The sequence below is a fragment of the Gymnoscopelus microlampas genome (genome assembly GCF_963454915.1).
Source record: "Gymnoscopelus microlampas genome assembly, chromosome: 15".
Classification (NCBI taxonomy): Eukaryota; Metazoa; Chordata; class Actinopteri; order Myctophiformes; family Myctophidae; genus Gymnoscopelus; species Gymnoscopelus microlampas.
Genome location: NC_139952.1, coordinates 6,139,774 through 6,162,833, shown reverse-complemented (window position 1 = coordinate 6,162,833; position 23,060 = coordinate 6,139,774). Strand labels below are relative to the sequence as shown.

At 42.8% G+C, this 23,060-nt stretch overlaps 1 pseudogene across 1 annotated transcript; it reads right to left on the bottom strand.

Annotated features, from left to right (window-relative positions):
- Positions 1-6,589: 6,589 nt before the first annotated feature.
- LOC311061601 (delta-type opioid receptor-like) lies at positions 6,590-22,216 on the bottom strand (annotated as a pseudogene). The gene is made up of 3 exons: positions 21,956-22,216; positions 6,963-7,319; positions 6,590-6,657 (listed from the first exon to the last, which is right to left on the bottom strand). The product of its transcript is annotated as a delta-type opioid receptor-like (transcript).
- Between the last annotated feature and the right edge of the window lie 844 nt (positions 22,217-23,060).

Genomic DNA, 23,060 nt, shown 5'->3' with positions numbered 1-23,060 from the left:
CATTCAATGTAAAGTGATTGCTTAAAGGTAGGGTAAGTGATTTGCTTTGGTTAAAATACGTGTTAAATAGCTCTATATTGTGATAGTACTCATTGCTATAGAGTGTTTGTTCAGTATTGGGAGTCTCCTTGTCTCTCCAGCTCTTTATTAAACAGAAAATGCATTTTCGTTTCAGTTTCAGTTTCATTTCCATTTTTTTCCAACCAGGACAGAGAACTCAATCAGGATACAGAAATGAAAGTGAAATTGGAAGGGATGACACTAAGAAATGAGCAGACAAAATTTGAACTGGAACACTATACAAATTAAGCTTAAAAATGGGTACTTTGGTACACTTGGCTGAGATTTTGACACCCGAAAAATGTATTCTCTGTTTATTAAAGAGCTGGAGAGACAGGGAGACATCTGTTACTGAAAAAACACTCTATAGCAATGATTACTATCAGAATATAGTATTTTAACCTTTTAACAAAATACTTTTTGTTTAAACCAAAAAATATCACTTATCCTACCTTTAACTACATAATGACAAATAGTACTAGCTGCAAATACATACATTTACAGCTGAAAACAGTTGCATCAGTGGTGTGGTCTAGTTTTTTTTTTGTTGAGGTATACGATAATCATTCCCTGCACGAAATGCACGTGGTTGTGGGTATACGCTAGTGCGTTTTCAATGGATGGAATGGTTAGTAGGCTAGACTGTATACGCCTTCTTCCAAAAAAACCTGCACTGTATACAGCGTAACACGGTAGAACACACAACTGAGTTGCATTGAATGCTTTTTTATTTTATTCAAAAACAAAACAAAGTTTGCAGGGCAATGCTCACAACAAGAATCTAAAATGAAAGTGCTTACAAATAAAATGTACAAAAAGGACAACAGGAATACAATTAGGTGGACTAGAAAACAACTGGCCCAGGCACCCCTCGACATAATCCCCCCTATACCCTCTACCCCCAACTCCACCACCTGAAATACCCCCCCACTCCCACAACCCCCATTCCCCCTAGCCAGCACACTACACCCCCCAAACCCTCATGCCCTCCAACTCCCCTAACTCATACAACTGGATCACCAACCTTGTGTCCAGTGTGGGATAGTGGAATAGTATGTAAGATCATTGAATGTCTTAAAGAGCCTATAAGCAAGGAGGAAAGACGGATGCCTTGACCCTAGAATCACCAAAGCCAGGGAGGAGATGAGAGCAGGACACAGGGGCTTTGTCGCTGACCAAAAAGGAGAGGGTCTGAGGGAGGAATATAAGCGGAGGAAGGAGGAGCTATACCAAGTGTATGCAACTCGAAAAACAGCAGCTGACCCAAAAGATCAGGGACATTAAAAAGGTGCATGTTAAACAAAGCATGGCAAGAGCTGGAAGCTCATCAATGAAATTTCTGGCAGAAGTTCTTCTCAGACTTCCAAGATCTGGGGAGAAAGCGCAGAGGAACGAGTTGAAACATGGTACCAGCAGAAGAAGAGGATGATGATCCGATGCTCTTGTCTTCCATGACCTTCCCATACCAGATCATGGATCATTTACCATGGATGAGTACCAGAGGGCCAAGGCTACTATCAAGTGAGGCAAGATGACGATGGAGTGACAGCAGAGGTTCTGATGTATGTGCCCATAGACGAGGTGGTGTTGGATTTCATCAAGCACACACGTCTAGTGAGCTGTCGAAGCTGTGGAGCAAAATGATCATCGATCCAGTACCAAAGTCAGGCGACCTCACCAAGACGGACACCTCCAAGGCATTAACCTGAGCTCACAAGTCGCCAAGGCGGCTAACAGGATGATCCTCAACCGTCTTAGACCCATCTTAGACCCTGTACTGAGAAACTCGCAGAACGGCTTCCGCCCAGAGCGAACAGCAGACGGGCAGATACTGGTGCTGAGGAGGATACTGGAAGGAGTAGGAGATGAATCTTTCAGTGGTGGTCACCTTCCAAAAGGCTTTTGGCACCATCCACCGGGGGAAACTGATGAACATTCTCCGGGCCTACGGAGTTCCTGAGAAGATGGTTCAGATGATGGAGACACGCTACTTGAGGCAGTCCAGGCAGTGCCTCAGTCCAGGACTTGAGGCAGTCCTTCAAATAACCTGGGCCTGGACTGCTTCAATGGAGCAGGACCTGAAGGTCCGGGGGGCACTTGACTAGAATGCCTTGCATGGGATGAGGAGAGTGTGGAAATCAGACATGGGAGAAGACCTCAAGAGGCTGCTGTTCATATAGTTACAGTTGAGTCAGTACTGCTGTATGGGGCTGAGACATGGACCATCACAGCACAACAGGAAAGGGCCTTGGATGGAGTCTACACAAGAATGCTATGAATGGCACTAGGAGTCACATGGACGGACCAAATCAGAAATGTGGTCCTCTACGGGAGCCTACCATGTGTCACAGACAAAGTCAGAGAGAGAAGGATGAGGCAGGGCACTGCGTCAGGCACCCATACTGTAACTAATGGCAAGCAAACTGACACTCTGGGAGCCAACCCAGGGCAAAGCCAGGAAAGACAGGAAGTGCACCACCTACGTAGATGCACTTCAGCGTAACAGCTTAGCCAACAACACTGTAGAGCCCAAAACCCTGATGCTAGATAGGAGAGTGTGGAGGGCAGCTTTTCAGGAGTCCCAAGTTGGTGTTGGCTAGACCACACTCGCATCGCAAAGACCCTATTCTATATGATCCGGCCTAACTGACTCGTGCCCCCCTCAACATAATCCCCCCCGTACCCTCTACCCCCAACTCCACCACCTGCAATACTCCCCCACTCCCACAAACCCCACCCCCCCCAACTGCCAGCCCACACCTCTCCACCTCCATAACTCAAAACCCCATTCCACTTCAGGAGTCCCGAGTTGGTGTTGGCTAGACCACACTCTCGCATCGCAAAGACCCTATCCTATATGATCTGGCCTAACTTGCCTATGCCCCCCTCAACAAAATCCCCCCCATACCTTCTATCCCCCAACTCCACCACCTGCAATACTCCCCCACTCCCACAAACCCCATACCCCCCAACTGCCATCCCACACCTCTCAACCCCCATAACTCAAAACCCCATCCCACCCCATACCCTCGTACCCCCAAATCCCATCCAATCCATTACACCCCCACTCCCAGAGCCCCCGGTCCCCATGCCCCCAACCAACACACCACAACCCCCAAACTCCACCCACCCAAGCCCTCATGCACCCCCCACCCCATAACCCCCCAACCGCCACCCCACACCTCCCACACCCCATAACTCCAAACCCCATCCCACCCCCATACCCTCATACCCCCCAACCGACACAACACAATATTCTCACAGGGTTGTTGGCTGCCACGGTGTTCACGTGTCATTTTGATCTGCTTTTAATAAAAAATCACAACATGGATGTTCACATCTAAGCAGCAATGACAACCTCTAACTACAAGTTCAAAATGTTCAACGCCAAAACCTCCTATCTATACCTAAAAATGACCTCCTATCTACATAGATGCACATAGGAGGTTTTTACCTAGAAACAGTTAGGCTTACAAATTAATAAATAATGTTTTTTTATGCTCATTTTGAGATCAAGACATTCTACAGTACTGTAACAAGTATTACCAATCACATTTTTGATCAACTCACACTCTTGGTGTGATAAAAGTTTCACCACCTGACACTAATCATTAGCAATCAACAAGGCAATGCAATTAACTTGACAGTTACTAACAAATACTTAAATAGTAAGGGTGGAAGACACTTTTTTATTTTGAAAATAATTGATTAGTACAAACTGAAAGACATTTAGATGGTCTACATAACACAGAATTAAAGTTACAGCTCTGTCTGCTGCTCAACTAGTTCTGGTGCAGATAAGAGGTTTTGCGCTTCAACATTTTAGCACTAATTGGCACTTAACAAGATAGGAGGTTTTAGTCAAATGACTTTTCTGACAAAATGAGGGGCGGGACTATCTTGCAGACAGACTGAGCATGTGCAGCATAGCCTATAGTCCTCATCCACAGTGAAATCTGAAAATCATGAAATTTGCACTTAGGAGGTTTTGCCTTTTTACCATCGATATCTACAAACACGTAGATCTAACCTAAAAGTAAAAAAATACATTGGATTGTAAGTACAGTACTTTAATAAATGTACTCCACAAAGATCTCTGTGTGCTCTTTCTGTTCCTCCACCTTCTTCATGGTTACTGAATGGACTTGTAGAAGGTCAAGCAGATACTTAGCTCCCTGTCTGAATTCATAAAAGTGAAGAACAGCCTGAGGCTCACATCATAATCCTGACGTGAGCTTCAACACCTCTTCACCTCCGTAATTGAAATGCACGGCCACTTCCTTCACACATTATCTATGATCTAGTTTCATTAAAGCAAAATGGCTTGACGGATGCTATGAGAACTTCCAGTTCCTACGTGAGATCTCTGGAGAAACGTCAGAAAGTTGAAAGCAGGCAGTCCTCATCATTACAGTATTTAAATCCCATATTTTGTACATAATGTGGATAACCTGTTGACACATGCTAAGCTCCCTGGAGGACGTTTGATGTTTCTACCTCTTATACTGTAGCACATTAATGTTCAGACAGTGTGTCAAGCAGTGGTGCTTGAAGTACTCCATCGTAGACCAGGAAGACCTGAGATTAAAGTATGTGACGTCACAGATTTAGAGAGAAGGAAACAAATTAAACACTCCTAAATCATTTATCGTTTATTATGTCCTTCACTTTATTAAAACGGGATTTGGTGCAAAACGGTTTATGGTTATTTATCATAATTGTGGCTTTGTCTCAAGCACACATTGTCCTGCAAAATAGATGAACAAGAATGATTTTCAATCAATTCTTCCTCTATTATTCTGACATATTTGGCAACATAACAGTGTATTTATCAACTTGATTGAAGTCTCCAATCTCATTACCTGTCAAAGACAATTAATGGCTTTTAATACAGTATGTGTCAGTGAGACATAGATATTCAATTGGACAGGTGACAGTGTTGTGCTCATTTACGAGGCAAACCAATAGTCGTGCCTGACTCACGGTCAGTAATCTGTTGTCTCTTCACAGTGAGACACTGGCCACATTATGGCCACTTTGTCCCTTAGATTGTTATACTGGTGTTAAAGGACCACTTCACCCATTTTCAAGCTATCTTGTATCATTGTAAGATGCCACCATTTCTGTCCACTCACTCTGCGTCTCATTGGTGGGCTAGCCTATGGATATTTCAGAGCCCTGCCTACCAGTGACGTCATTTGGTAGGCAGGTTTAGTCCTTTCGAATATGATTTCAAAGCATGCTTCCTTTCCAGGGAGAGAATTACCTTGGCTTCCCCATCGATGACGTCATTGGTAGGCGGGTTTCTGAAATGTCCATAACCCACCAATGAGACACAAATGGAGTAGACAGAAATTGTGCTTTCTTATAATGAGGAACAATTACATGAAGATAAGGTTGAAAATGGGTGAAGTGCTGCTTTAAAGCAATTAATTCTGTAGCATGAGTTCAACAGTGATTCTCACAGTTTGCTCTTGAAAGTCATGCAGGTGAAGAACAGAACCTGCATGTCCAGGCTTCAGTGGTTTACAGGAAAGGGGGGCTGTGTCTGTTTGAACATTCATCTATTCATGAGCACCAAAATGGTCAGTAATTCATTCTCTGGCAGGCAGGCAGTACAATGCTCTTTTGTCTGTTTCTGTGCTGTAATGCACAATAGACTATGAGATTTGTGATGCTTTGAAGGCAGAGATGAAAAACCTGTTTTCTCACCACGTGAAAAAGCTCTTTCACAATCTGACCTCTGTTGGAGAAATAGAACAACTTTGAATGCATGTCTCTTTGATACCATGGTTTAGAGTTAAGGGATACTGTTCCGGAGGACTTTGAAGCAGTAAGGCTATTGTTTGACAATGTCTTTGTGTTTTCTTTCAATTCATTTCACTTTAAATTATCCATGACCTAGCAAGAAAAACTAGTCTTGTTTAAGGGATTTTCACACTGAAAGTGAGTGCTTTGCAATTCATTTTCAATGAGGGGCGAGCGGGCAATCTGACAGATGGATCGACAAACCGGTACGACGCCATGAAATGGTGCTTGTCTCACGCACACGCCCGCCTGCAACAAGAACTGTATTGTTTTTCTATGTGATGAGCAGAATCAATGACCATTTTCTCATGAAGCAATTGTCTGACACTGACCAATATTGTACTTTTTGTTACAAAAAATATGAACATTTAGGTAATTCTTTGCTTTGTTTAAACCAGAAGTTCGGGCAGCTGCACGGCCCGAACTTCTAGCGTGACGCGTCGTACACTTCGCATCGCAGATCCAACTTACAGCCACCTCACAGTGTGAGCGAGAGTATTGTTTGGAAGTCGCTTATAATTTTCGGACATGGCAACACTGGTGAAAAGTAAGGCACATTTGCTTATAATCAGAGGACATGGCAACACTGAGTGTCCTGTGCTCCCCTCTTTCTCTGTCCCTGTCATTTTGCATCACAGATGTGTTTAGCCGTTCCTTTGAATGTTTAACGTTTTCTGGAGAACAAGAGGCGTGACTCCCTCTTGGACTTGTCAAGGCCCTCTCAGAACTCTGTGGTAGAGATGTGTGTCACTCTCAGAACTCTGTGGTAGAGATCTGTGTCACCTCTGACTGTAGATCGTGCGATCGATGTTCATAGAGACAGAACACTATGCAACGTGATTGTCTTGAATGCGCCCCACCGGAAGTCTCACTAGATGAGATTTCACAAAATCTCGTCTAGCGAGACTTCTGGTAGTTGCGGCGGACCAGGGATGGAGTTAAGACATTTTTCTACTGTACTACTTTCCTACTGTCATAGGAAATCATAACATCATAGAAAAGGTATGAAAACCGTCGGGCGAAATTCCCCTTTAAGTTTCCTTTAACAGGGTTCCTCCCACCACTAAGAAACTGCAAACATTTTATTATCCCACCACTGTCTAATACTTTGGTCACCGCCATGACCATGATGGGCACCCCGATGGCCGAGGACAGCACCCAGACGAGGACGTTGATCAGCTTGGCTCTGGCGGGCGTTCTGAACTCCAGAGCTCTGACGGGGTGACACACGGCGACGTAGCGGTCCACACTCATCACGGTGAGTGTGAAGATGCTGGTGAACATGTTGTAGTAATCTATAGCGATGACCACTTTGCACAGCACCTCGCCGAAGGCCCCACGTGTTCATGAGATATTTGAAGCTCTGGAAGGGAAGCGTGCTGGTGGCCAAGGCGTCGGCCAGAGCCAGGTTGAAGATGTAGATGTTTGTGGCCGTCTTCATCTTGGTGTATCTGCTCAGGGTCACAGAGCAAAGGGGACATTAGTTTTGGGATCAGCAGTGAGGAGAGCAGCTGCATGTCGTCACTGTTGGGTGGAAACCTTGTATCTCACAAATAGTTACTTTTCAGGAAATGGAAAAAATATATAAATTGTGGATCCAATGGATCCAGTGTAGTTATTGTTTAGTCAAAAGTTCTTGTTAATACTTGTCATTGGTTCAATATTTATAAAAGCCACAGACACACTAAATCACTTTCAACCAGGGGCGTCACGGCCATTCACTGTGCGTACGACGCGACACCCTCACTCACATAGATCCGTGATTTCATACCCCCCACTTTTTGAAAAAATAAAAAATATAAAAACAATATATATATATTTTTTTGATAATAAATCGGTAAAATCAGGCAAAAATAAGAATTAAATAATGTAACCCTAACCCTAACCCTAAAACCGAAATAAAGTAACCAAAACACGAAAAAAAGAATTGCAAAATTTTGCAAATACAAAATGTGTTTACATTTGACAGTTACAAATGTTTTTCACGATTTTTCAAAAATAGCAGATCTACAAGCTCATAGCTTGGCACTCGGTGCCGCGCTATGACCTTGTATATCTGCTATTTTTTAATAGCCAAAGTGTAAAATAAGGGGTATAGTCCACTGAAAGTCCATCCCCCCCACCTTCTGAGAGCCTGTGACGTCCCTGCTTTCAACCTGGTCATTTTGGACGTACCATTATCTTATATTAAAATTGCCTAGAGGGTGGGTCGACGGTGGGTCGGCGGACGGTGGACGCTACAAACGCAACATGCAGCTGACTTTTGAGGCCAATTCGCACCAAACGTGTGGCCCCCAGGGGCCACGTTACGGCAATCGGAGGCCACAGGCACTATTGCTCCAATCTCAACCAAACCACACAGGGGCCACGTCAGGGTCCTAAATAGGCTCTATGCGCAGCAGCCATATTGGACAGAAATTGGGCCCCTTCCTTGCTTCCTTCACAGGTGTTACCAATGACACTAATGAAGGTTCTGTTCCATTTAGTGTAGCACAGTGGTTCTCAGACCTTTTAATTTCTAGGACCCCCATAACTCTGAGAGTGTACAAATGTGTACATGTGTACACTCTCAGAGTTACACCCTCTTAAGGAACCATGAGGGTCCCTGGACCACACTTTGAGACCCACTAGTATTTCTAGTGAGCCAACATGCACAATATCAGCACCCTGACTCTGTTTGACCAGAATGGAACTTCATTAGTATCATTGGTAACACCTGTGAAGGAAGTCAGAAGAGACCCAATTTTTCTCCAAAATGGCTGCTGTGCATAGAGCCTATTGCACACATATGTGGCACTGTCTAACATTTCAAATGGCCATAACTTGGTGACCATTGCTCTGATCAGCGCAATGTTGGACATGATTTGAAGGCCACGCAGTGGCCATGAAAATCTAGTAATGTATAAGGCCCATGTTTTCAAAAAACGCTAAGTTAGCATATCTCCAAGCTCACATCTCGTCATATTGCAACAAGTTGTGAGCTTGAAGATCTGCTACTTTTGCATGACACTGTACATACGTCAGATGATAAAATAAGGGATTTCATTCATGAAAAAACAAAAAAAATATGAGATATGGAGACGCAAGGTTTCTGGTCGACAGTGATGATATAGAACAGTGTGTGGTGGGAACGGGGATTTGTAAATGATGCTTGCAGTGTGGTGTGTTTTTTTATCGGATGAGAACTAACTGCCTCATGTTAGAGATATGCAGAACACACACCATGTAATGCTAATTCTCCATGGCTTAGCTCTAGTTAGTTCTAAATGAGTGATTTGAGATAACGATTATGATACAACTGGCTTGTTGCTTTCTAATCAAGCATCATACTCGCAGGGAAGACCCATCTATTTGTGTTGAACTATAGACCTACTTTTAAATTGTGTTTCCCCCAGTTGATGTCTCTGTGTGTGTGTGTGTGTGTGTGTGTGTGTGTGTGTGTGTGTGTGTGTGTGTGTGTGTGTGTGTGTGTGTGTGTGTGTGTGTGTGTGTGTGTGTGTGTGTGTGTGTGTGTGTGTTCTTGACTTTAATACATTTCAAAATGGTGTGTCGCTTTACTTTCTTTACTGTAAGTCTCTCGGTGCTTTGCAGTAGTTATTTTTTTTTCAGATATGAATATTGACATCAGGCTCAGTGATTCTCAACAGGGATGCTTACTGTACAGTAGTGTATGTTCATATACAGTATGTATGCTACTTCACAGCAGTAAGCCTCCTAAAAGGAAAGTATTCTCACATGACTTGATTTGATATTCTACTGTATGTGCAAGACAGCATGCATGCACAGTTTGCCTTCTATTGATCTGAATAACTCCAGAGCTATATGAATTAATAGTGCTGGGACTTGGTTTACCTTATATACGTACAGTCTATCAACGTGTGAATATATAATCTATCAATGAATTCACAACAGTTATCTGTGTGTGTGTGTGTGTGTGTGTGTGTGTGTGTGTGTGTGTGTGTGTGTGTGTGTGTGTGTGTGTGTGTGCGCGCGCGTGTGCGTGTGCGTACCTATCTTTCCCATAGATGGACATGCAGATGTCACTTTAGTCACACTCCTATTCCTTTTGAAAGAGCAACCAGTTGAACAGTCATCTTTGATCTTTGTGACTGAAGCCCCTGCCATCCATGACCCAATAATGAACCCTCTTTCATGTACATCTTTTCTTCTTGCCTCAGATATTTTCATCTTGCTATCTTGATCTAAATCACAGTCAACTGGGCCTGCTCAGCATCATACTATAATTCTAGTAACCTCTGTAGTGGTACGTGAGTGAAGATACCCGGTTCTCCTCACTGGCTGGACCAATTGCTCTGATTTTGCACACAGCCATTGACCATTACCATCTGAACGCAACTGTGAAGCCCGTTTTTCAATTTCATCAAATCTCAGCTTCTTATTAGCGTTTTTGTGTCAAACACTGTCGCCATGGTTACGGGGCTTCCCGGGTTGCCAGATCATGTGCGCATATCCCCCCACGGATGCGCTGCGCCGACCGGGTATGGTCTAGTTTATATAATTATGCCACAGAGCATGTTAATTGCTTAATTGCATCATGCCTGTACAGATTTGTTATGTTTCTCCACTCATTTATTCAGGTTTGCTCTTGAACCATATGCACTCTAATTGTCGTAGAGGGACATGCTAGTCAGCTAGTGGATCTAGTGGCCTGGGGGACCACAGTCACTAGGGTTTAATGGTTAATGTGTCACTATATACCTGTATAAAGTTCTGTATATGAAGGTACGTGTGTGCATATGACCTCACTTAGAGAGAGGATCTTAAGAGTTAAACACTCATGGCTTTTTCTCTGTGGTATATTTTTGGGGTCTTTTTGCCGTGGCAAGAATTCATAATTTTCCAAATTAATTGAGAATTTCCAGCGATGCCTCTGATGATTTGCAAGCAGAACAGAGCACAGGAGAACAGAGCACTCATGAATATTTTAGCAGAGATAAAAGGTAGTTCTATTTCATACAGACAATCAAACTATCTGATTAAGTATGCAGTAAAGAATCCAAATTAAAGCAATGCCATGGTCAGGGATTGGAATATTCAGTAGCGCTGCACTAAGGATTTACTTAGGAGTACTTCCTCTGCATATTAGATGGGCAACGCCGGTTGATGGTTTTAGGAGACAGATTAAAAACACACTTTTATGACCTTGCATTTATTTGATCTCCTTTTAACTGATTGTATCCTTTCTCATGTTTAGCGTTTCAATTTCACTCTTTACTAGAGCCTTACTTGTACTGCTATGTTTTTATTTTTGACCTTTGTTTTAATTGTAATGTAAAGCTGTTTGAACAGCATTCGTGTCTGAAAGGTGCTCTATAAATAACGTTTATATCATCATTATTTAATAATTCACAGCAGCCCTAAAAGGTTTAATATTATTTCACTTTCCAAAAATAATTGGGTAATTTAATCGTCTACTCAGGCTTTTGTGAACACCCCAGACAGTTTTTAAGTTGCTTGATTCAGTAGTTCGATATTTGATATTCATTTTATCAGACACGCCCCATACCCATTGTAACTTCAAACTCCATTTTAACCATGATAGATTCATCAAGAACACCCCGTGACTCATACTGCCCTCTTGATACGATTTGGAAAATGAAGATTTTTAATACAATAAAAACATTAAATAAAATACATGAAAAAAGTAATCGAAAAAACACGGCCCCTAACGTATTAAGAGAGCGATATGAGTCACCAGAACCAATGATGGGTGTTTATGATGAATCTATCATGGTTATAATAGAGTCTGAAGATACAATGGGTTTGTATAGGAAGGGGGCGTGTTTGATAAAATGAATATCAAATATCTAAATACTGAATCGAGCAACTTCGCAAAAGCCTGAGTAGATGATAAAATGACCCGCATGTTTTTTTTTAAAGTGAAATATCCCTTTAATGCCATACGTTATGTTTCTGAAACATTCATATACACATTTTCTAAAGCCTTTTTACCTGGATAGTTTAGAAATTTGGTTTATCAAAGAGTCTATTAAATGTTTCCTCAAATGTTTCACCAATGTGTGTGTGAGTCCATTGATTAGCAGTTGTCCCTAGTCAATGTTAACACTGCATGATAGACACAACATTTGGAAAAATAAAATAAAATAACATAGCATAAAATAAAATAAACAAACAAACAAACAAAAGTGAGTATAGGGAAGAACATTTTTACATCTTCAAACTGTGGGAACAGCATGAGTAATTATTTGCCTTTTATGTTTTTTCCACTCCCCAGCTCATTGCCCTCATTCTGTCATGTGACTAACGAGCTTTTATTCAACGTTCAGTAAGAACTGTCTTTGACTTAACCCTTTAAGGCCGAGAAAGGAACGCATGTGTGTCATTTTAAGATTTCTTTGGGCTATTCAAAAATAGCAGATATACAAGCTCGTAGCGCTGCACCGAGTGCCGCGCTATGAGCTTGTAGATCTGCTATTTTTAGAAAAATCGTGTCCCTGGAACAAAATATTTTTTGATGGGAGGGGGTCCGCGGACAAATACATATTATTTTGGGGGTCCTTGACACAAAAAGTTTGAAAACCATTGATAATAATAATGAGTAAAACAAATTATAAAAAATGTTAGGATTTACAAGACAATTGTAAAAAAAAAAATGAGTGAATTTGTAAAAAGATCTGAGTTAAAAACTTTCGCTTTAAAAAAGTATATATATATTTTCAACCTAAAGATTTGCACACATTTTCACAATAAAAAAAAAAATAGCAGATCTACAAGCTCGTAGCGCGGCACTCGGTGCCGCGCTATGAGCTTGTAGATCTGTTTTTTTTGTTGTATATCGGTTTATTTTTATATAGCCAAAGAAATCTTAAAATGACACAGATGCGTTCCCGGTCTTAAAGGGTTAAAATACAGTGCTGGTGTAACACTGTGACATCTGTGAGAATACATGAAATATTATACTGTGATCTATGTGAGAATACATGAAATATTATACTGTGATCTATGTGATAATGCATGAAATATTATACTGTGATCTGTGTGATAATACGTGAAAAATGACACTCGGGGAAAGGAAAGAAATATGATATAACAGCATCATTAGACGGATCTGAAGGGCATCAATGGATTTCAACGTTTTGTAGTTCACCTTAGCAAGCGGACGCCAGCAACGGCTGTGTGTTCTAGGACAGTAGGCCTACTGTAGTAGACTGATCTCTGTAGTACTGTACTAGTAGTAGTACTGTACTGTAATACTGCCCTTGATGGGGATTTGTTCTTCAATCTGTTCCAATCCTTTGATTCAGCCCATTGGCCTTGTCAACTGTCAGGGGAGAGGATTACATTTGTTGTGCCGATCACGTTCATGATTCCACTGCGATTCAAAGGAAGTCATTTCCCCTCCTCTATAATCTGAGCTGGCATGACGCAACCAATATCCCACCGTGCACTATCTGTGCCACCTCAATATCCCACTGTGCATGATACTACTGTATGTGCCACCCCGATGCCTCCCGAACTGCCTATAAGGGCTCGAGTGGACACAGAGCTGATCTCCTGAAGAATACACATCAAATAGTAAAATGCTTGGTAAGTATCAGCAGACAGGATTTTTGTGTAGGTGAGAGATTTTTAGACTTGCTTAGGCTTGAGATATTAAAGGGGTATGACACTTGGCTGATTTTATAATAAGTAGGCTGCACTAGCCCTCCTGCTTTCGTGCCTAGAGGGGCGGGTTCAACATCTCCGGCGAGAGAATGCGTGAGATCCAATTGGTTCACCGATCTGTCCATCAGCCCCCGTCAGCACAACATTACGAGCGACGCCCACTGCACTCTGGTTGGTTGGGGAAATGAAACATTTCCTATAATATCGGGTACACCGAAGCGCTGGTCCAGGCTTTTTTTTTAAGCAAAACAAAAAAATAAAAGCCTGGAGATCGAGGCTAGCTAATAAGCAACATATGGCTGCATCTAATCTAATCAAATTGATAATGGTTGAGTTAGATTGAGGTGTGCTCAGAGCCATGGGGTGTGCCCATGTGCAAGCATAGACAGTATTCAACAGTATTGTCAATGCACACTGACACACGTACATCTAACACACAAATTATTAAATTGAGTAGCTGTAGCTGTGCCACTGTGTAGACTACAACACCACCCTAGAATTTTGCCTGCTGGTTTCTATGTCTACAAGCTCACTGTGAGTTTATACTACTGTATAGATCCGCTATTTTCGGTGCAAGACATGCAACTAAACATAAATCAGGGGTTACAGTCAACATGCACAGCATGGTTAGGTGACACCAGGACAACTTTTAGTGGCATGACATCAAACTTGCTGCAGGGGTCTCTTGTTCATGGTAATACAGGGATTTGCAGGGATTTGCTCTGGGCAGAGAGTTGCAGGTTGCTGCCACTGATGCAAAGCATGCGGCCGACCTCAGCAGGTGCACGGCTCAATCCTGCTGCGACGAGACACGATGGTCTAATTCCTAGTGAGGGAGGCTGACAGATGTTTATGCATAAATCACACAAGGCTGTGAAGAAGCAGCTCTCTCCTACACGCTCACGCTGCACCACATGCACTTCATTAGCCAGCCGCGAGTTCACACAGCAGTTCAAGGTTCAGTGAACATCATTAATTCACAAAGGAGAGTCTTTTTTTGTATAAAGGCTTGTAGAAGTCACAATGATCCATGAAATCTGCTTTTATTTCTGGATGTCATGTTATGGCGCGTCAAGCGTGAGGAGAATCACGGGATGTGATGGTTTAATCGGCCTCCTCTTTTTGTATGCCGGCTGCAGTATGCCCTGCTTCAGGCTGTCACAGTTGTCCAACCTTCTTCTTTCTGACATTTATCTGGTAGCACAGATAATATGTGCCCACGAATGCCCAGCGATGGAACCCTCAGAGGGAATAAGCTCTTCAACGCTGCCCAGTGTTGAGAGCTCATGCTAAAAGCCTCCTATGCTGTGACTTTTATTCTTAAACAGATGTTGGAATACACTGGCCGCTTACTGTGCTAAATCTTGATCATTTTCTTAGCGACCAAGAGAGCAAGTGAATGTTCCCCTGAAATGAAGCGGAATGGATTATAATCTAATCTGTCAATCTCAGCTGGTTTGTCATTCAGTCTGCTACTAATGCAATGTGGTTGGAAGCTCATCAGATGTGATTCTATGCTAAACTAACTAGGATTATGAGGAAACTGCGTATGTCATTTAACAGTAGAGAGACAAACGTTGCTTAAACGCAACAATCTGATGGCCGTTGCTGCTGATACTGGTTTGGCTAAACCAAAAATATACAGACTTTTTAAAACCTTGGTGCCTTGGTGTTTTACTTTATTCCTTATTTCGTCTCTCTTCAACATGTCGGTTCCTCATAATTCACAACAATACAGTGTTCCTGCCAATGTTTTCATTGGTAATAAACATGTAAGGCTACATACACTGACATATTCCCTAGAATACGCACAGACACAGAATGTCTACTGGCAACGGCCTGTAATGTTTTGAGCCCAATCCGCTGTACCAACATGAATCCGGTGAGTCACCAAATGATTTAGAACATCCATACTGTATTTGTAACAATATGTATTTGTAACAACTAGAAGCTCGCCCCCGCTACGCGGGGGCTCGCGTCTAGCCCGCGGCCACGCCCACGTAGCGCCCGCGGCCACTTGGCAACTCATATAAGTGGCGTAGCGTCATGAGGGTCAGTGGGGCCGTGGCTCGGTCAGTGAAGACCCTGTAGTGCGGATGATATGTGGCATAGAGGGGCAGATTGTAAATCCCCAGAGGAAACATCCGTGGGCTACCATTGGTTCAGCGATGTGTGCGGTCGCCCTGCGGCCCCTCCTCCTCCACCAATGTGCAGTATTGAGAGCCCTGACGTCACAACAATTGGAGCGATGGGCACTGCACTGTGGTTGGTTAGGGTACACCTAGGGCCCAGGTAGAACCCAGTTAAAGCCTGCATGGGCAAACCCAGGTAGGACCCGCCTTGGTCCCACATAAACATGGGTAGTTGGGGCCCACCTAAGGGCCAGGTAGAAGCTACTTATAGCCTGCATGGGTATCGCAGTTGGGACTGAAGTGGATGCCGCTGACATAGGGTCCATATGGTTTAGCCCACCTTGAAACCATATGGGAACTACGCTGGCATGCTGGCTGTAATGCAAACGCTGCATCATACCTGCAGTGTGTAGTTTGATGTTGTGTGTGTAGCAGATATACCTGCAGTGTGTAGATCAATATCCATATGAAAGTCAATGCCCAGCAGTGTTTTTTTTCCCCAGCAGAGTTTCTAGTGTCTCTGTCTCTCTCTGGAAGAGGTTGCACATGAACTCTGCAGCCGCACTGAGGCGCTCCAACACAAACACTCTGACATTAAGCTGCTTCATACAACAAACATCAGCACGACGCTGCTGTTTGTCCAAAAGACACAATATCTCCTCTCCCACCGACGTCATGTGTTCATTTATCGACAGCCGTACAGACTCCTTTTGACACATTTTACCTCGTTTATCCAGCTCTCACTGACTCATCGGGCTGTTATTTTGCTGCGATCAAGTCAACGATGTGAGAGATTAGCTATCACAGACGGACGGACAGGGGGTGAAACATAGTCTTGCGCCATGCCTTTCGGCCTGGCGGAGACAATAAAAAAAGGAAAGTAAAGGAAATGAGCATTTCTGCAACAAAAGTAGTCAACAAACTATACTATGAAAACATGGGCCACATTGTCAAAGAATGTAAGAAAGAGGCAGTCATGTAGAAAATAGCCGATCTACAAGCTTACAAAGGCCTCTCAACGTGAGGCGTTTTGAGCTTGTAGATCGGCTATTGTCACAATATGTACTTGTGGAACGGAACAGAATGGGGGGGTCCCCAGATCAAGTACGTTTATTGGGGGGGGGGGGGGGGGGGGGGGGGGCGGCGTGAAAGGGTTGATAAGCACTGCTGTAATCGGAGCGAAATTATCTGAAATTACTACATGACCATAATGCAGCCTAACATGCGTTGCACGGGGCGGTCCTGCCATTACGTTAGTTACTGTAGTTGCTGTGGAGCTACATAGTTCTCCAGAAGACACACACAAACATACACCATCTACAATGGACTAACTGAGCAGCAATATTGACATTCACCACACGAGCGTGCATTGTTGACAAAGTGATTGCACAGCCGCTGCAGGCATGACAACCACGTTAGCGTTAGCGACATGGCAGCTATCACAGCGCCCTGTCCGTCGTCGCTGGGGCTAACTGTGATGGCTACAGCAGTAACAGCAAGCTGTCTGCGATGCCATTGTCTGGAGACTGCTCTTAGCGTGACACGACCAATGAGAGTGAGCGCTGTAGTTGTTGCTATGATACGGTGGCGTCTCTGCCCCATAGCTTGTAGATCTCTCACGCATGATTGGCGTAGGCTGCGTTGCCAGGTCTGACTGTTTGTATAAGCGATTTTGGGCTTATTTGGGTGCACTTTTGGGCTCGTTTCCATAGACCACGGCAGCGCTTATTTCTTTCCCGTGACCGATGTGGCAAAAAAAGTGCAAAACGAAGCATCCGGAAGTAAATTGCGAGATGAAATATATAGCACTTTTTGATTATTAGAGAAGGAGACACATGTGAAGGTTGAAAATGAAAGGTAGGAGATTATATAGTTTTTCATGAGGGATTTTTGTAGCAAGTTGTGAGAGAATTGGGCCACTCCTGTGGGCGGGGGGCTGATTAGAACCATTGGGGTTTGAAAGGAGACGCTCTCTGTTTGAGTGGAAAGATATGAACAACTGTCTGTGTTTGCTTCTTACTGAACATGTAAAGAGGATTTATATGATTCATTCTTACTGAACATGTAAAGATGATGCCTGAGTCATTGTTAAACAACATCAAACTACTACACAGCTCAGAGACACACCCACACACATCCTACTGGATACACACACCACTAGAATGCACACTACATGATTTGCTTTATTCTGCCCGAGGATATTGCACTGACAACGATCAGATCATGTTGATATATTGTGACGGTGAAATATTCTCCCTCTCTCTCGTCCTCTTCGACAGTGTTGGACAGTAACAAAGTAGATTTACTGGAGCACAGCACTTTGAGTATATGTATATATATATATATATATATATATATATATATATATATATATATATATATATATATACGTTATATTCCACATTTCCAAGACAAATGTCTTACGGTGACTCCACTTCTATGAAGGTTGTCATTACTTGTTACTTGTAAGCATAGATTTGAAGTCAGCTGTTGACTGTATTGTATTGTATTTATTTATTAATTCTTTGACTGCCATGGACGAGCTAATTGGTCCGATGGTACTTGGTCCACAGTGCCACGGACGAGTTTGGCGTTTTCAGTGGTTTTCCACCAGATGGTGGTGTTGGCTACCTTATGAATGATGCTTTCACTGCCAGATGACGTCAGACCCGGAATTGACCCGGAAGTTGTTTACGGCTTGTTTACTTCCTGTTTATTTCCCGTGGAAAAATGCCTATATCTCCTTTCCTCTTGCTTTACGGCCAAAACAAGGCACATTCAACAGGCCACAGCTGTACAATGGTCTGCAAACATTTTTTTCCCGCGTGTGTGTAATGAGCCGATCTCCGTGCAGACATCGATCATGGAAGATATTCCATGATTTTTCAAAAGCAGGTATAAACTCATGGAGGTGAAAGGAACTGGTTGGAATAACGTGTTCCTTCCACGCGCTACGTCCAACCAGGGAAACTCTCCCCTCTCAGGCGATAAGAAGGTCAGTTGGCTCTCATGCATTGAAGGAGGCATGAGCTCGCCTCCCTAGGTTAGCAGAGGGAAGGTAGTGCCCAGGATTACATAGACAATTGGCACTGGGTGTAAAACCATCCAAACACAGTTTGGATGGTGTTGTGAATGTGTTCTTCTCCATGGAGTGTGTGACATTATTCTCTCTCAGTGTATCAATGTTTTTTCAGCAGCATTTTAACACACCTGTCCATTTGATATCCTCCATTCTCACTCCATGTTTGCCAAGCAGCTTTTTTCTGCTTTTCTGTGAGTCCTTTGTTAAAGATGGAGTGCCATGATATTTTTCAACCCTAAAACCTGATCATAAGGTATTATTATTATGTAAGGATTTTTTTTCAAAAAAAAGAAGTGTACAGAAATTGTTAAAAAAAATGTTTTTATGTGGACACGCCTCCAGTTCATTAAGTATGCCTGGTTCTCACCTTAGCACCTCCTCCACCACCTTAGCACCACCCACATGTCCTAGTCCCTCCTCCTCCTCATGCCCACACCTGTTGTGTTATGATAATGAGGGGGAGGGTATGTTTTTTGGGGGCTCTGTGATGTCACTAAAGGGCTGTTTCTCTATTGGCACGTTTGACCCTCAATATTTCAGCCTCCAGGAAGAAACTCCAAATAGTCAGAGAAGACATAAAACACCATAAAACCACCTCCGGGGAGCTTAATGAAGTTCTATCAACCTCATAGACACACAAAAAAAACAGAAAAAGTTCAAAAACATGGCACCACCTCTTTAAATTGGCTCCGTTTAACATCCTTAGAAGGTTACATCAAAGGGGTTCTCTCTCTGTCTCCAAATCCCCCCCACTCTTTCTCCTCCCCCCCCCCCCCCCCCCCCCCCACACACACACACACACACACACACACATACCCCACCCCTCACCCCCTGGTTCAGTTCCATGTACATAGCAGGAATAACCTAATATCAAGCTGATATGTTTAAAACTGCATTTTCTCAGCTGGCCCAATGAACATGCATGAAGGCACCTCCCCAGATACTTACCATAACCTAATTAACCTTATAAATGTACATATGTATTCAAATATTCACTGTTGACAGACTGTTAATAAACTATGCACACATACGAATATATCCACCCGTAACTAATTGTTGATATTGAACGCCCCACAGGTCCATCAGTGCATGTGCATAACTCATCCACTAATTCATGCTACAGGCAGAGAACACACAAGTGATAATCTGTGGGATCCATGTGCAATTAAAACAGTAATGAACACAGTAATTAAAGAGCAGCAGAGAGATGTTATGCAAGGGAGAACTACAACCCAACCCGATCTCACACAACTTAGTATACATTGCACGGAGTGTCATTCCTTGCGTAGACCGTACTTGAGTAAAGTACATTTACTCAAGTGTACTTAACACATCGGGTGCCGATCACGGTCTGAACCGTGTGTTTACATAGTAGCGCTCTGGTGCCATTCACGGTCTGAACCGTGATTTCAGTCTTTTTGTTTTTTTCGTTTTTCTCCGCACGGGCGGGGCTAGAGCAGCTCTGGGAGTACCCATTGTGATCTTGAGAAGGAAGGGCCAGATAGATCACCGGAAACAAAAACATGGCTTCCGTCCGCTTCCTGTCTATTTCCTTCTTTAAAACGCCTATATCTCCGAATCCGTTTCTGGTGGTGAAAACCGGGTCATCGCCCACCATTTTACGTGGATTTGCTGGTAGTGGAGTCTAGAGCTTTAAACAGCAAAGCGCAGTCAATGGGGAGAATGTTGGCACCCAGATGATGATGGTAGATGATAATGATGAAGGTGACCCTTCATCATTACTCAGTGGCACTGAAAGAATGGTTATCGTATCGGAGGGACAGAGATGAAGTGTTCTCAAAACAGCTCTTACTTAACTAGAAATATTGACATAACTCGAGGAGCCGACAGATAGCAACAAAACGCCTGTAGCTAGTTTGACCTTGCCTAGAGAGAGAGATAATAGGAGAATACAGAAGCACATTTAACATGACTGAATTAGGCCAATGGACATTTAAGTAGGTTATAACACTATACAAATTATTATCAACAACAAGAATAACTATCAACAATTATTTTGTGGCTGTGTTGTGTGTTGCCGGGAAGGGTTAATTCATGCTGTCACACCCACAACTAACATTACTTCAGCTGTGTATACCTCCTGCTGTCTAAATGTCTGCTGTAAACAAGGCATGTTTAAGATTAATTCACTTTATGTTCAATTCACTTTACTTTTTGTACCAAAACGACACAAAATTAATTTGAACCAGGTTGATGATGTAACCAGACTAGTATGCAGTGGTGGAAAAAAATACTCAAATGTTTTACTTAAGTAAAAGCATCAATACTGCAAAGTAGAAGTACCCCGTTAAAAGTAAAAGTCCGGAATTCAAAATCTACTAAAAATACAACAAGTATTGGTATCAAAACTTAAAGTAGGCCTACCAAAAGTATAGGTCTTAAAATGTTTGAAAATAGCCTAGGTATAAAATAGGGCTCCAGTGGTTAATGTATGTTTCATAATGTAATCATTTATATCAACAAAGTAACTGCTGTAGTAACTAACGTTTTCAAATAAGTGTAGTGGAGTAAAAGTACAATATGTGCCTCTGAGATGTAGTGGAGTAGAAGTAAAAGTATTGAAAATTGGAAATGCACCACTGCTAGTATGACTTACAGTCATTTCTTCTAGTCTAGTCATCTAGTTCCAGATGTTGGACTGTTCCCATGATGTTCACATTTAATCCAGTCCAGATAAAACTAGGACACTCGACTGAATTCCAAGACTTAAGAGGATAAGCTCAAAGACAGCGTCCTTCGCCAAGAACAGATCCTGTCGGCAAGTGACATTATGGCAGGTTTTTGCCTGAGGCAGCTGAGTCAATGTTAATGATGGATAATATGTTTGATGAACCGTGAATGTTTCACATAAAACTTTTACATGATTTCAGTGCAGAGATTATTATAAACGACGTGTATACATTAAGCATGAGGGAGAATGATTCATGAGGGAATATTGTGCAATAGATTACATCACACACACACGCACACGCACACGCACACACACACACACACACACACACACACACACACACACACACACACACACACACACACACACACGTTTGTGCATTCATAATGTATGCAATCTACTCATGAAAGTGAAAGCAAAATAGGTTACCATACTGTTCCTTTAACAGTGGCAAACGTATGACATCAATACCAAGTTAAACAGACTTAATAAAAAGGTAAATGAAACATTGAGTCATGGTTTTAATAAACTCACCTCACCACTCCGTAGCAGTCCCACCACGCAGATAACGGAGTAGAGAGCCGTGATGCAGATGGCTATAATAATGCCCCCAGAGCTCCGGACGGGACTACTCTGTTGTTGCTCCGTGCAGTTCTGCCTGTTGCTCATGAAGCCCAGGTCCTCGTCCGGGAGGAAGGTGACATTGAAGGGGATCACAGAGTACAGGTCAGACAGATCAGCACCCCTGGGTGCTGTGGAGGAGAACAGCTCCGTCTCCATGGTGCTGAAACCCATCGCTGAAATAGACTTTAATCCAAAAGTTAAATTCGAGGATGAGGCACCTCGGCTTGTTTGTCCACAGTAAGACTCAGCGCTGCTGGACTGTTGCTCTGAATGAAGAGGAGAGGAGAGGAGAGGAGAGGAGAGGAGAGGAGAGGAGAGGAGAGGAGAGGAGAGGAGAGGAGAGAGAAAAAATATGCTGCAGAATAATAAAATAAATAATAATTTGTTTAAGCTATCTGCTAAATCTCAGCTGAATTCATGCTCCATTTTGCGAGGTTGTCCTTTAAAGAAACACAGATCTACAAGCTAACCACATGTCATGATGCAACGCATAGCTAGTCTGTTCTTTTTGGCAAGCAACACCGTCTTATTGTGGATTATACATTTGGCTTTGCCATAGTCTGTTCCATGGCCATGTGTGCATTGGTCTCCAGCCTCATTACGCACAGCAACACGTCACACCATATCTAGGCTGGATTGATCATGGATGCAGTCAGAAGTCCAGGGAGATAATAATTACACCCTGCTCTCCTGGTTGGACAATGCTGATCGATGTGGAGCGAGCTCCACGTGCTCATCAACACTATCTGATGGTTCTGTTATCACCCATCGGAAATACACTGCGTGATACTACCTGTGGTGGATCTGTCAATGATTGATCTGTCAATGATTCAGAAGAAGTCATTAAACAATTCAAATACACCAGTACCCCCCACCCCACATAACATGGTGGAAGATCAAGTTCTCAGATTTATTTTACTTAAGTAAATACCACGATAGAAATACTTTGTTACACGTAAAATTGGCATACAAATATACTTACAATATGTGAGTAAAAGTTCTCATATTTTTCAAA